Source organism: Panthera tigris, chromosome A1 (genome assembly GCF_018350195.1).
Source record: "Panthera tigris isolate Pti1 chromosome A1, P.tigris_Pti1_mat1.1, whole genome shotgun sequence".
Lineage (NCBI taxonomy): Eukaryota > Metazoa > Chordata > Mammalia > Carnivora > Felidae > Panthera > Panthera tigris.
The window spans coordinates 110665382-110680648 of record NC_056660.1 but is presented as its reverse complement, the minus strand read 5'-3'; the positions used below and the strand labels follow the sequence as shown (position 1 = coordinate 110680648).

The following is a 15267-nucleotide window of genomic DNA, read 5'->3' as shown; positions in this document are numbered from 1 at the left end:
TTTTTAATGTGACTACCCACACTAGGCCCAATGTGACTACCAGCCCTGAGATGGCCTGGCTCACACCTCCAAGGCCCACCACCACAGAAGCAGAGTTGGAGCCTGGGGAACACTCAGCCAGCTCCACCCAGGTGATAGCTTGTTTTCCCAGGTTCATCACCTGGAACATGGGCAAAGCCATTGGGTGAGCTGATACAAACAGGGCAGCAGAGGTGATGAGCAGAGGAAATCCTAGGATGGATGTAGGTAGGGAGCCAATTGCAAGTGGAGGGAACAACTGTGAAAGATCTTGAAATTTAGTGGGCGTCCCGAGTAACTAACCCACCTAGGTTCTCTCTGCCTTCTGTTGTCTTTGAGTAGACAGTTCTCGTCTCTAAAGATGGAAGTGAAGTTGTAGAAGTTTGAGAGTAATGTAATTCCTGTTCTCAGAAACACAGAAACACAGACTGTGGCTGGCCAAGGACCACCAACTGTTGCCTTGTGGGCACTGACTAGTTTTGCACCCATTTCTAAAATCATTTCAGCATCCCTTATCTGACAACCATGAGTGATACTTTGAGTTCTCCTTTGAATTCGTTGTGATAGGAGCACCGGGGTGGTTCAGTCAAGATCTTGCGGTTTGTGAGTTCAAGTCCCGCATCAGGCTTTCTGCTGTCAGTGCAGAGGCTGCTTCCTATCCTCTCTCCCTGCCCGTCTCCTGCTTGCGCTCTCTCTCAAAAATAATAAATAAATGTTTGGATTAGTTGTGATATTTGAGTGCTTCTCTTATTAACTGATGAATTAAGTTAAATCTTCAACACACATTCATTTTATATTTGAGGAGAGGCATTACTGCATACTTTTTAAAAATTTATTGTGAAGGAGTGCCTGGCTGGCTCAGGTGGTTAGAACATGTGACTCTTGGTCTTAAGGTCCTGAGTTCCAGTCCCACATTAAAAGAATTTCACTGGAAGGGTGCCTAGGTGGCTCAGTCGGTTAAGCATCTGACTCTGGATCTTGCCTCAGGTCATGAGCTCACAGTTCATGAGATTGAGCCCCACGTCAGACTGACATCACGGAGCCTGCTTGGGATTCTTTCTCTCCCTTTCTCTCTGCCCCTCCTCTGCTCTCCCTCTCTCTCAAAATAGATTTAAAAAGAAGAAAAAGCAAACGAAATAGGGTAAAACTACATCTGGGCATATTGCTACAAGCCAGCCAAGGGTAGCCAGAGGTGGTTATGATGCGCTGCCTGCCATCAGGGAAGAGGATAAGGTTCAGGCTCCGCCCATAGGCAAACGGGTTCCAGGCACCCACCACCATAGCCACCTGTGTCAGGAGCTGCTCAGGTAAGGAGACTTCCTCACTGTTCCACACCTGCCACTTCTCCTCCCTCCTGCCCCCCTGGTAGCACAGTTCAGGGAACAAGGATGGAAGATCATGCCAGAATGGAATTTCTTCCTCCTGCCTTTCCTCCCCTGACAACCTGAGAGGCATCTTGCCCTCGCCAGCTTACAGCTGAAAGGCGAGAATCACTGCCAAACCCCTGCTTGCAAAACAATCCCCTTCTGAGAAGGGGACACAAAATTTCTGTCCCCTGAATCCTGTTTTCCTCTTGATTTACACGATGGTCCAGATATGCTCTGGCTTCCATCATCGTGGGTGGCTCACCCATTGGTCATGGTCCCAACGCTTCATATTTTTCTGTCTTCATGAAACCATCCTTTAAACTGGTATTTATTTAAGCACAAGAGAATAAAACCTTTCTTCTAGGAAGGGCTCCATCAACCAAACTTGGATATATATCTGCTGTTTTCTAAGTGTGTATGTACGATAGGGGAGACAATACCCACAGGCAGGGGAACCATCTCTCAGCCCCAGGAGGCTCCCCTGACCTTTGGCATAAGTGTCTGCAGTCTCTTGAATTTAGCACATCAGCACACAAGCGCTTCCTTAATGAACTCTGGCCTGGAAGGACTGAGGAAAAAGGACATGGCATGAGCCCTGTATGTCCCCTTACTGACTGCACACTTAACTGGCCTGACTAGGGCTGGCCTTTCCGACACTTACCCACTAAGCATGAAGTCACAGCCACCCCTGAATCCAGGAGCCAGTGCTCCAGGTACTCCAGAAACTTTCCCAAGCATACCTACGTTATACAGAGGGAGAGTCTTACCCTTATTGCTACTACTTAGGGGTGTTTGAGCCCAGACTCCCACTGTCGTCTGACTACATCACTCTCTGCCTTAAGTCCTTCAGTGGCTCCCTTTTGCCTGCTTGATAAAGTCCAACCTCCATGGCCTGGCCTTCAGGTCCCTTGCTTTCCAATCTGGCCCCAGCTATATCTCTGGCATCATCTCCCTAAACCATGGACCTCAGTGTTTTTTGTTTTTGTTTTTTAATGTTTATTTATTCTTGAGAGAGAGAGAGAGACAGAGTGTGAGCCAGGGAGGGGCAGAGAGAGAGGGAGACACAGAATCTGAAGCAAGCTCCAGGCTCTAAGCTGTCAGCACAGAGCCTGACGCGGGGCTGGAACCCACGAACCGTGAGATCATGACCTGAGCCGAAGTCGGACGCTTAACTGACTAAGCCACCCAGGCACCCCTGGACCTCAGTGTTTTAACCATTCATTCATCCCATGAACACTGGAGTCCAATTTGCATATACATCTAACAGTGTTTTCCAAGCTCTTACAGATGCTCAAAATGCCTCATTTCAATGGCAGTGTCTCTCTTATTAATTGATGTCATCAGAATTGCATTACTATAGCTGCAGATGAAAGCACGCCAGTGCCTGTTTAAATGCAGGGCCTTACTCTGGTGCTCACACTACCTTCATGGCTGCACCTGGGTGAACATCACACAGACCACTTTTCAGAACAGCTCTCTCCACAGGAGCAGCTGCAGATTCCTCCCACCTCCTAAAAGCTCACTGCTGTGGAGCAGAGGCAGTTGTATTAGGACACATCGCAGCATCTCACTGCCAAAGTGACAGCTACAATTATGTTTTGGCCGACAGCTGGAGATGAGAGAATGTACAAACAACCAAGGCCACATGAGCCTTCATGAATCAGCAGTTTGTAATACATGTCCAGCTGGTAGGTGAGGTGGGCAACCTGCTGGCTACAGATCTCAAGTTAGCACCTGGGACCCTCCGGTGAAGTCCTCCACGGGACGGCCCCAACAGCCACCCAGGATGCAGAAGGGCAGAAGAGTGGGGTGGTCAAGGCTGGGTAAGGTCCAAGCCCGAGGGATAGGCACCTGATTCCTAGGCAAGGGCAGGGGCAGGCAACACAAAGGGCTGAACTACTCAGTGGTGGAGTCCATCTTGCTCAACAGCCTGGTGAGTGGTATATTCATATTGGATAGAGGGTTCCTGTTGAGACCCCAGGGCACCACCTCCATGAGGAGCCTGACTGCCATAGGCATGATGTCAGGATAGGGGCCAAGACACCATAGCAAAAACAATCACAGCAGCGGCCATGATAGCGGCAACTTCCACTAATGGAGACTTCCATATGCCAGGCACCAGGCTTGACCCCTTTACATACGTTTCTTCCTTTTGTCTATAAGACAATCCACTGAGGCAGTTTCTGTTATCATCCCTTTTTACCAGCAAGAAAACTGAGTCTTAGGGAGGAATGTGATGGAGGCCCAGTAGCTGGCAATTATGGAGATGGAATTTGAGCTCAGACAATGTGGCTCCAGAGCCTGGTTGGTTTATGGCCTCATTATCCTGGTTTGGTCCTTTCAATCTGGTCTTGGTTGCAAGAAGCTAAGAGACCCTCAGCACGTTCCTCGCATAGGGTGAGTTGTGTTGGGGCCTCCAAGTAGACTTTGGTCTGAAAGCCAAGATGTTACCAAAAGAAAATAAACAACAGCTATTTCAGATGACAGGTGCTGGGCTAGGAAATTGGGGGAAAAATGAAAAAGCTACCAGGATTTCCTCATTGTACATTTTTTGCTTGTTCAACAGAACAAGCATCATCAGGAAGCTGCTCTATTACAAGTGTTGTCCCTGAAGACAGAGGGCAGCAGCAGGAACTGTCCTTTCTCTCTGACCCTGGGTCCCTCTGGGGCCCAGCACCAAGGGTGGCCTCCTGAGCCCAGGGCTTGGCTCTTACTCAGCCTGACCTGGGTTCTGGCCAAGGCCTCTGGGAGGGGCGGGCTCAGGCTCTTGGTGTTTTTCCGAGGAGTGCTGCTTCCTTTCTCATGCCCCTTTTTGGAGCAGAATCTGTCCATCCTCACTGTCTGCCCAAACGCAAGCAGACAAGAAGGTCATAGGCTAGCAAATCTGTTCCATATGCTTCCAAAGGGGGCATCTGAAAGGCCAGTGGGGCTGGGGCACAGGAATGTTTGGATTTCAAGTGGCTGCTGCCCATGAATCACCAATTGCATTTTGTGCTCTCAGCTCTGTGAAGGCATCATTTCCAGCAGCCTCACACGGAGCTGGCGGCCAGAGCCTCTTAGTGGGGCTATAAATAGCAGATCATCAACTCACCTCTTCTGAGCTCAGCACAGGCTTCTCAGTTCACTGTGAGTCTTCCTGCTGCCTGCGTGTCGTCACTCAGATTCCCCAGGTGAGGCCTGGCTGAGAGATCCAGGGCTTGCTCTGAGGGACTGCATGGTTTGGGTTCCCAGAGCTGTTCAGGGTGAGAGTGAGGGCAATGGCAGACTTTTGAAGAGCTTGACATTTCAGGCGTCATAATTATAATCTCCCGTATCTGAGCTCCTCTCCAATTAAATCAGTGCCAAGGGACTGTCATTTCTTTAGGAGTCCTAGAAATAAAAGGCAAAAGAGTCACCAAAAACACACCCAGAGAAAGCCACCTGGAGCGGGTAGCAACAAATGAAAGGTTTCATGCCTTCCTGTGGACTTGTCCCCTAACACTGAATGAAATATTTTATGGCTCGCCAGCTGCAGAAGTGAGAGACACTGAATGAAATACTTTACGACTCCCTGGCTTGAGAAGTGAGCTCACATGTTTTAGTATTACTCACTGCTACCATTTATGGAGGGTTCCCTGTGTGCCAGGCTCTGTGCCCAGCCTTCACAGGCAGCATATCATTAAGTCATCCCAATAGCCATACTGGAGTCAACTCTACCATCACTGGCTTTCTGCAGGTGAGGAGGCAGTGGCTCCCACAGTCACAGGGACAGGGCTGCTGGATTCCAGAGCCCAATTTCTGAACCACCACACTTTCTGACTCCTGCAAAAGAGGAATGTTGGGGTGTCCACGTACTTGGGTGACCAGTGGGAAGTGAACTGTAGTCTCCTTTCTTCAACTCTATGCACTTCATGACTCCCAGACTCCTTTAGTACACAGAACGTCCCCTGTCACCATCTTCTTCCAAATCTGACTTTCTCCTAGCTTTCCTGTGGGAAGGCACCAGCTTCCACTTGGCTCTCCAAGCTCAGAGTAATGGTCTTCCTCATATCTTCCTCCCCTGAGGCCCTGAAATAGGCAAGGATCCGGTGGGACTCCTTCCCTCTCCCTCTCCTCCTTCCCTTCTCCAGGTGGCAGCCTCCCTGTAATCTCTTTCCTCCTCTGCCTCAAAAGTTTGAGGCCTGGTCCCCTTTATTGGTTTGTCACAATAGATTTCCAGCTCAGTGCTGCACCTGGGGAATGTTTTAAGAACACAGATTCTTGGGGACCCTGGGTGGCTCAGTTGGTTAAGTGTCTGACTTCAGCTCAGGTCAATGATCTCACAGCTCATGAATTCGAGCCCTGTGCCTGGTTCTGCGCTGACAGCCCAGAGCCTGGGTTTGCTTCAGAATCTGTGTCTCTGTCTCTCTCTCTGCCCCTCCACCACTTGCTCTCTCTCTCAAAAATTATAAACATTAAAAAAAAAAAAAGAACACAGATTCTTGGTTGCCTCCCTCCTTTGGTCCAGACCACCTGAAGTCAAATCTCTCAAGGTAGAGGCCAGGATCAGGATGTTTTAAACAGCTCTTCCAGTGATCTATGAAGCCAGGATTAAGTCTAACTGCCTGCCTAGACTCCAGCATCTCTCTGTTCTCAACCCTCTCAACCACAGCTATCAGTTTGATTTTCTTAAAGCATAGTTTATCTTATGTCATTCTCCTGCTAAAAATCCTTGAGTAGATCATGCTGCCTGCAGGAAAGCACAAAATTCTTAGTGTGGCGTTCAAGGCCCTCTCCATCCTGGTCCACTCATTTTCCTGCCTACCCCATGCCCCACCCTATACAGCCACCTCTCCCTGAGTCAGTCTCCTGGCCCTGCTTTCTCTCCTTTGCTTATCTGGACTTTAGGTGTCAGCTGGGCACAGCAGAACACACTGAAACAACAGTGAACCCTCCTTAAGACGCTGAGTCCTCCAATAAAAGGAATGAGGAATTATTGCTAAAATGCCCCTCTTGATTCAAGTACCTTGTGTGCAATTTTAAGTGAAGAGAGTTTTGTGTGGCCTGCAGATGAAAGGAGATCAGCCAGCAGATACAACCCAATAAGTAGTAATGTGTAAACACAGGATAGCAGGAGAGGTGGGGCTTGTGATTGATTCCAAGGACATGGCATTTCAGCATTCTCCTTGCTTTTACTCAAGTTGGAGACAGAGCAGGTCTGGTAAGCACTGGGGCCAGGGCTATGTTTCAAAATGCCTCTCATGCTTTTTTGTCCCCCAGTCCCAGACAAAAGCAGAGGACCGCATTTGGATCTTGTTCAAAAGGTCAAGAGTGTTTTACTAAAACGATTAAACAATGTGTGTGTTTGGACTTTGAAATCCTTTCCCATAAAGAAACGCCTACCCCCAAATAAAATAAAAAGTGATTGTGTTGACTGACAGCAGGCATTCTTTCAGAACGGGGTCTGGAAATTGTTCCCCTCAAGAGCTTTCAGAGTGAAAATGAACCCTAAAAGAATTTCTGGGTAAATGTGGCAGAAGAGCCTCTCATGAATCTCCATCTGCTCCCTCCCAAAACTCTACTAAAAACAACTATAAAGGAGTAAAAAGAGTTACAAATCCACAAGGTCTATGAGAACAGGCGGGGAGACAGCAGCAGACAAAGGATGGAAGCACATTTTTGGAAGGTGGGAAGCACAGGAAGGAGTGGTGAGTCACACAGCAGCCCGGCAGCCCGGGGGAGGTTGAAGGCCTGATTCCTGCAAAGGGGCTCTGAGGGGAGAGGCAGGCCTAGCTGTTTAGCTGTCGGGGACAAGGAGGACAGAGCTGCAAATGGGAGGGCTAGTGGAGGCTGTGTGAGAGCACAGTCCCCAGGGGCAAAGGGGTTGTACACCTTGCCCATTCCTGTAGGGCACCTGTGGTGCTCACTGGGGAATTTGGATCAGCACATCAAGCAGTGTGGAGGATGTGAATAAAGTGCAGAGAATACAGACAACAGCAGAAGTCTAGATACCGAAAGGTAAAATCCCAGCCCCTTTTCCTCATGCAGCCAGACACAGCACTTACTCCCAGGATGGAGACTAAAGAACCCTCTTCTATAGAAGCTGAGCAAACTCAAGGGAAACACCTACAGATACAGACATGATATGGATACAAACCTTCAATGGAAGAGCCACCTCATGACCGACTACCTCTACAGGGAAGTTTGCTGTTTGACAAGTTCCATCTAAGCATGCTGATCAAAGCATAATTCTAAGATATTATCAGATAGCTGAGATCCTCAGACATTTAAGGAAAGCTTCAGACAAGAGAGACAGGTATGTGGGGAAGGGGAGGAGAGGAAGAATGCCTAAGTTCAGGGAGAAGAAAGCTTTAAAAATGCTATAAAATCCTCAGGGAGAGAAAATAAGGTTTCTACTTCAAGGTTCATTATCCATGAAATGTCAGAACACCAGGGATAATAAAGAAAAGACCCTGAAAGGACTCAGAGAGGAAAAACAGGTCAACTGAGAGGACTGAGGATCAGAATGGCACCAGACTACTCAACAGCAACACTGGAAGCTGGGAGATAATGGAGTCAGGCCTTTAGAACTCTGAAAGAGAATTAGTTATAGCTTAGACATCTAAACCCAAACCATTAATTACGGGAAATGGTAGAATAAGAGATGTTTGCAGACCCAAAAGACCACAAATAATGTGCCTCTCACACTCCCTTTCTCAGGAAGATCTCTACCCAAATAAAAGAATAGTCCAAGAATGAGGAAGACATGCCCAGGAAAGGGCAAAGGGATGCCCATAGTGATGCTGAAGGAGAGCCTGGATGACAGTAAGGCAGAAGGCCCAGGGGCAAGAGCTCCCCTCTGAGCCAGAGGATAGAGGACTTCAGGTGAGAGATGGCCAGATTACCTGACCAGTATGCCCAAGTGGAAAATTATATTGAGGGGCTATTAGACAGTTATGAGAGTTAGCAATATGTTTATAAAAAAACTGAGTAAATAAAAAACACAGAGCTATTGCGACCTATAACAAACAAACAAACAAACCCCATGACACATAAACTGTGAAAGCAAATAAATGCTGCACCAAGAAAATTTACGTAGCCACAGTAATGTAAACACAGATTATTGATTTAACCAGAGATTGTAATAAACAGCGTTGAGAAGCTGGGGGAAAGGGAAGGAGGATGCAGGTGGCAGTGGATAAAAGAAGCAAAGCCTCATCTCCCATAATTGCAAGAAAATGGATAATGTCTAAAACTGACAAATCAACAAAATAACACTATAAGCATATTATTTAGAGAAATGGAGGAGGTGGTTAAAACTGGCAGAAACAGCTGAAAGAGATTATTTATTTATTTAACTGGGTACCTCTGGGTATCAGGCTGGGTTTGGGTTTATGTGGGACAGGGAACTGCTATTTTCTTCTCCCCCCCAAAAAAAAATTTTAATGCTTTATTTATTTGAGAGAGAGAGAGAGAGAGAGAGAGAGAGAGAGAGAGAGAGTATAAGCTGGGCAGGGGCAGAGAGAGAGGGAGACAGAATCCACAAAGCAGGCTCCAGGCTCTGAGCTGTCAGTATAGAGCCTGACACAGGGCTTGAACCCATGAACCACGGGATCATGACCTGAGCCGAGGTCGGCCGCCCAACCCACTGAGCCACCCAGGCGCCCCGGGGAACTGCTATTTTCCACGATACGCCTTTTAGTCCTATTTGATTTTTTGTGTGTATACATTATTTTCACAAAAAATAAAAAGTTTTTAAGAGAGAAATCAAGGGGCGCCTGGGTGGCTCAGTCGGTTAAGCCGCCGACTTCGGCTCAGGTCATGATCTCGCGGTCCATGAGTTCAAGCCCCGCGTCGGGCTCTGTGCTGACAGCTCAGAGCCTAGAGCCTGGACCCTGTTTCGGATTCTGTGTCTCCCTCTCTCTGACCCTCCCCCGTTCATGCTCTGTCTCTCTCTGTCTCAAAAATAAATAAATGTTAAAAAAAGAGAGAAATCAAAAGCGGGGCACTCCATGAGTTCGAGCCCCGCGTTGGGCTCTGTGCTGACAGCTTGGAGCTTGGAGCCTGCTTCGGATTCTGGGTCTCCCTCTGTCTCTGCCCCTCCCCTGCTCATGCTCTGTCTCTCTCTGACTCAAAAATAAATAAAAACATTAAAAAAAAATTTTTTTAAGAAAAATCAAAAGAAAATATTTTCAATGGACAAAAACATGTCAGGTATTCATTAATTACATCTCTGTGATTTTTTCTGTCCTGTTGATCTTCCTCTTCATTCATCCATGCATTCATTTATTTTCTTTCAAAGTCTTAAATATGGATGGGAAAATGTGGTGGGGTGGCCAGCAGAAAATGCATTTGGGATATGCTTACACTAAAAAAATGATTTGTTGTTTATCTGAAATTCAAATTTAGTCAGGTGTTCAGTACTTTTATTTCACTAAATCTGTCATTCTAAAATGTGGCCTCTCCTTTTGCTTATCCCACAGGCTAGGCCTAGGGCTAGACAGCGGAATGAGAAAGTTCGTCTGCAATTAATATTCACAGTGCGGGAGACAGGTATAGAAACTAACAAAACTACCTGGTCAGATGCTGAGCAGTGATTTGTTACACAGTCAAGATGTGTATGGCATGGTGCCAACACAGACTCTGTGAGTATATTAAAGAAGTATATTAAAGAAGTGCAGTTCTTGCCCTGTGACTGGCAGCTGGGTCCCCCATGGGCCCAAAGCCTGGAACTTCTCCCTCTATTTGTCCCTCATGGCTTGGGAGCTGGGCCTAGGGCTCCTGACGGTGGTCATCATCCCTCCCGCAGCATTTTCTCACCAGAGAGGGGGTGGGCAGGATGAGAAGTGACTTCAATTTATCTAAATTCAGGAGTGGGACCACACACTTCATCCTTCTTCCTTTTTATTAAAAAACTAGCTCTTCCGGCGCCTGGCTGGCTCAGCCTCTAAAGCATCGATCTTGATCTTGGGATTGTAAGTTCAAGTCCTATGTTGGGTGTAGAGACTTAAAAATAAAACCCCAAAACAAAAACTGTCTCTTAAGCAAATTCTTACATGGATGCCCAATCTTGTCTGTAGTGTGCTTACTTAAGAGTTTCTCTCAAAGGAGGATTTTTTTTCTTGAACCATGGGGAGAGTCTCCACCACCACTGACTAATGGTAGGAAGCTAATCATTTTCTCCCTTTTGTGCTGGGGAAAGTGTTCTTTGGGGTTAACAGAAGTAACACTAAGGATATGCGAGTCCTCCTGCAGCTAAAATCATCTCTGGAATATGAAAACATAAAATTTGGAAATACCTAAATGTATATAAAGAAAATCAGCTATAATCTGAGGAAGAACACAAAACATAAAGCGTTTTTGTTTTGCTATTAATTATTCCTATGTGAGTAGAGGTCAAGGGCAGCCAGGCAGGCAGCAGTTTTCAGAAATTTGTCTGGGATTAAGATTATTAGCTATAGGGTCCTATTCTACAAAACTAGCAGTGAGAATGACAAAAGAGTTCGCCTTGCTTAAGCATTTTCAAAGCTTTCTAAAAACAAATAGCTGTGGCCATATATTTTTTGTTAATGGTAAAATACTTAATTATGTATCTTGGTCAATCATGAATTTTTTGTAGATGTGAGATAACTGGGAGCTCAGTTCAACCCAAGCAAGTATTTTCTACTTTTCAGACAACTATAATTGTTTAAAGTTTTTCTATTTAAAGATGAAATCTGACTTCATATAGCTCTCTCAATCTTTGGCCCTATGCCTGCCTTGAAAAGCAAAGAATGAGCTATCTTCTACAAAATAGCCCTTCAAGGATCTGAAGGCAGTCCTCACAATTGTGTCCTCTGCTGCCATATGCCACCTGGTCTCCAGCTCCCCTCCTCCATCTCCTTCCTGGTGAGCACTAGTTCATCAATGTGTGCTTGAAATGAGGCATTCAGACTGAACTCCTGGTATGGCCTGAGGCGTACAAAATAGCAAGAACTGTAACTTTCTGTGATCTGAATGCTGAAAATTCATTTGGTTAGGTAAAAGCAGCCGCTAGATCGCTGTTTTAAGAACATCAACTTTATGGTCTCTGGCAGAGAGACGAGTCTAATTCAATAGAAAAAAACCTTAAGCTTACACTTACAACAGATTAAAATATTCATGCATCTAGATACAGAAACACCATCTTATATGAATATAAATAATGGATTAACAGACAAACTTTTGCACAACAGAAGCTAACCTGATTTTAATGTTACTACCTCTCAGTTACCTTTGCACAGTAACTTCCTGCAGTAGGAAGCCTTTGGGGAATGTAATTTCCACTGCCTTGTGATGTTAATTTGAGGCAATTATCATAAGTAGACTAAAAAAAGTTTTGCATATTATTTGTTCTTGTGGAAGCCCTGGGCTGTTGGCGAGTCAGGATACTGGAGAGGCCATAGGAGAGGAATATTCAGAATTTAGAAACTTCTTTAATAGCCTCGAATCATAAGGTTTCAAAGCTTTTAATGTTTCCCAGCTTTTGGGCTGGTAAAACCTTCTTTTCTGCAGATGCTGGGAAGCCAGCTTGAAGAGCTCTGAGAGCTCTCTCCACTTGATATTTTAAATGCACCTACATTTTCAGGTTTTCCAAGGTAGGATAAGCAAGAGTAAAACTGCTTCTCCAGTCCATTTGGCTACTTTAAAACAGTTTTGTCAGGTATAGAGGGGAAAATAAGTAAGCTTTTCCCCTTGACACTTCCAGAACCACTGTAAACTTGGGTTACTTGCTGAGCTTACGTGTGGTGGGAAGAAATAGAAAACCCTGGTGTCTGTAGTTCAGTGCTCTCATCTGACCACCCTCAGGAGGCCTTTTTGAGCCATTTCCAGGAGTGTTTTAACCTGTTGCATTGGTCCCCCTCTTCAAGACCAAAATCAGAATCGAAGAGTTTAAAGTGTTCTTAATAGTAAGTAACTTGCTGTTTCTCCAGATATTTGTTCCTGTGCCGGGGCCCTAGGCTGGGGGTTTTCAGCACATCAGTCATAAAGTGGGAGGCTACACAAAAAGAAGAAAGATTTTGCTCAGGAGAGTATGGAAATTCAAGAATGTGAGAGCTGTGATTGCAATAACTACGCAATGGCTTTAAAGACGAAGGAAGCCCGTGGCTGGTACAAGTTTAGGCACAAACTTTCTACTATGTACTTTGGCAAAATACAGTAAATGCTTTAAAAGTGTGCGTGTTCAAGGGGCACCTGGGTGGCTCAGTAGGTTCGGCATCTGACTTCGGCTCAGGTCATGATCTCATAGTTCAAGCCCCACATTGAGCTCCATGCTGACAACTTGGAGACTGGAGCCTGCTTCAAATTCTGTGTCTCCCTCTGTCTCTGTTCCTCCCCTCCTTGCACTCTGTCTCTCTGTCTCTCTCTCAAAAATAAACATTAAAAAAAAAATAAGAAAAAAAATTGTGCAGGCTCTTTTGAACCAGGAACCTCACTTCTAGAAGTTTATCAGAAGGAAACACAAACAAACCTGGATATCCACAGAAGTTCAGTTGAAAGGATAAGTCATGTTGGCATTGACTAAAATTTTTTATCATAACTTAAAAGTAGGGGAACGTCCCATTTCAGAAGGAACACAGAAGTGTTTTGGCTTTGAACTGTCACCCTCAACAAGGATAATAACAAATCTGCCAACTATGTATTTGGTGAAACCTGGAGAAAAATACAACCTCCAAAGTGTTGATAAGAGTTGCCAAAGACAGGGACACATGGGTGGCTCAGTTGGGGTTAAGCACCCGACTCTTGATCTCAGCTCAGGTCTTGGTACCAGGGTCGGGAGTTCAAGATCCTCGTTGGAACCTACTTACAAAAAAAAGAAAAATGTTGCTAAAGATGAAAAAAAGCAGAATATCTGGTCAAACTTCTTGAGTGAGGAGGGAAAATAGAGCTTCTCCAGCAAGTATTCCCTTCCAGAAGGGGAGGATCCTACTCTGAAAGGGAACTACAAGGACAAGGCCTAAATTAAACAAAACAAGATTGCTGGGGATGATAGAAACTCTTGGAAAGCACTATGGGGGAGAGAGGTACTTTTAAAAGTACTCTTAGAAACAAAGGCTGTAAAAAATTCTGGGAGACAAATGGACAGAGAAGCTCTCCTCAACCAAACTGAAATCTAGAGGAGGTGACTTCTCACAGAAGTCATGTTTGAGATCCATCACTGTGATAACAGAGAGAGCTTCCTTGGTCCCACCTCTCCACCCCTCCACCACATTTCTAGGGTAAAAACTGCTACCAGCAACAGTGGAACAACACCAGCAAGACACTCAAAGGAAGAAAAGTATGGGCCAAGAATTCTATCCACCAAACTGATCTTCAAGTATAAAGCTTACAGATATTTTTAAAAATAATTATATATTTTTTATTTTGAAAGAGAGAGAGAGCAAGCGGGGGGGAAGGGCAGAAAGAGAGGGAGAGAGAGAATCTTTAGCAGGCTCCACACCCAGCTTGGAGCCTGACTAGGGGCTCAACCGTGAGATCATGACCTGAACTGAAATCAAGAATCAGATGCTTAACCAACTGAGCCACCCAGGTGCCCCAAGGTTAGAGAAAAACATTTTAAAACATGTAAGAAATCAGGGAATATTATTTTCATGAGCTCTTTCTGAAGAACCCACTAGAACCATAAAACAGCAGTCTTAACATCACGTGGCAAGCCTGATGAAATCAGGGTAAAAGGACCTTCCTTGAGTATGGAATGCATCTAACTATAGACATAAGAGTAAAACAAATATAGAAATCAGGGTGACAGGTCAGAATTCAAATGTTACATGCCTTAATGTAGAAATTTCTGGAGAGAAGATAGGAATAAGAATGAGCTTACGAATTGCCTCGAGTCAATGGATTCACAGGATAGTATTTAAAGTTTCTAAATCAAGTAGAAGCTTAAGCATATTTAATACAAACACTAAAATTGATAATCCTATGATTATATGATGGGGGGGGGAAGGATTGGATTACAAGATAATTTTATTTTGCTCATGGTAGGGAATCAAAAGATACAGTGACAAAAGAAAATGGATGAAGGGTATTTTACATAGATAACTTCTAGAATAAAAATACAAAACTTCCTAATAGCAAAACTACATTAAGGAAAAGGGGAAATACAAAAATGCATTATGAAAACCAACATAAAATAATGACACAATTGAGAACAAATATAACTGTCATTTCAATAACTATAAATGAGTTTAATTCATCTTTTAATTTTTTATTTTATTTTTTTAAACGTTTATGTATTTATTTTTGAGAGAAAGCACATGAGCAGATTAGGAGCAGAGAGAGGGATACAGAGGATTCCAAGCAGCCTCTGCACTGTCAGCACAGAGCTTGATGTGGGGCTCGAGCTCACCAACTGTGAGATCATGACCTGAGCCGAAATCAAGAGTCAATCGCTTAACCAACTGAGCCACCCAGCCACCCCATAACTCATTTTTTAAAAATAGTTTTCAAAATAGAATTCAAAGTTCGATCCAACTCTAAACTGTACACATCTAAGATAAAATGATTCTGAAAGGCTAATAATAAATGGATGGGCAAAGAAAGGCATACCAAAAAATTATAAACATTAAAAATCTTAATATCTGACAACATAAAATTCAGGGCAAAAAGCTTTAAGCAAGATAAAGAGAAGTAATCTTTGTAGCTAAGGACTACAATTCACTATAAAAATTTAAGTTATGAATATTTATGCGTTAAGTAATATAGCAAGAACTTTCATATAATAGAAACTATAGAGATATAAGGAGATTTAGACAGAGACACACTAATAACAGAAGAACTTTTTTTTTCTTTAAAGTTTATTTTATTTATTTTCAGAGAGAGAGAGAGAGAGCAAGGGAGGGGAGAGAGAGGGAGGAAGAGAGAGAATCCCAAGCAGGCTCTGTGCTGTTAGCCTGGAAGTTCA

The 15267-nt window shown here is 44.6% G+C and overlaps 1 protein-coding gene across 8 annotated transcripts in view; it reads right to left on the bottom strand.

Moving 5' to 3' along the window:
• Positions 1-15267, bottom strand: part of JADE2 (jade family PHD finger 2) — a 131833-nt gene that overhangs the window by 107844 nt on the left and 8722 nt on the right. For 7 of the 8 annotated variants that reach the window (XM_042984018.1, XM_042983957.1, XM_042983971.1 and 4 more), the window contains exon 2: positions 4477-4754. The gene's annotated coding sequence lies outside the window, so the exon portion shown is untranslated. Of the gene's footprint in view, positions 1-4476; positions 4755-5219; positions 5433-15267 lie in introns of those variants that run through there. The other variant, XM_042983973.1, reaches the window with a different exon arrangement.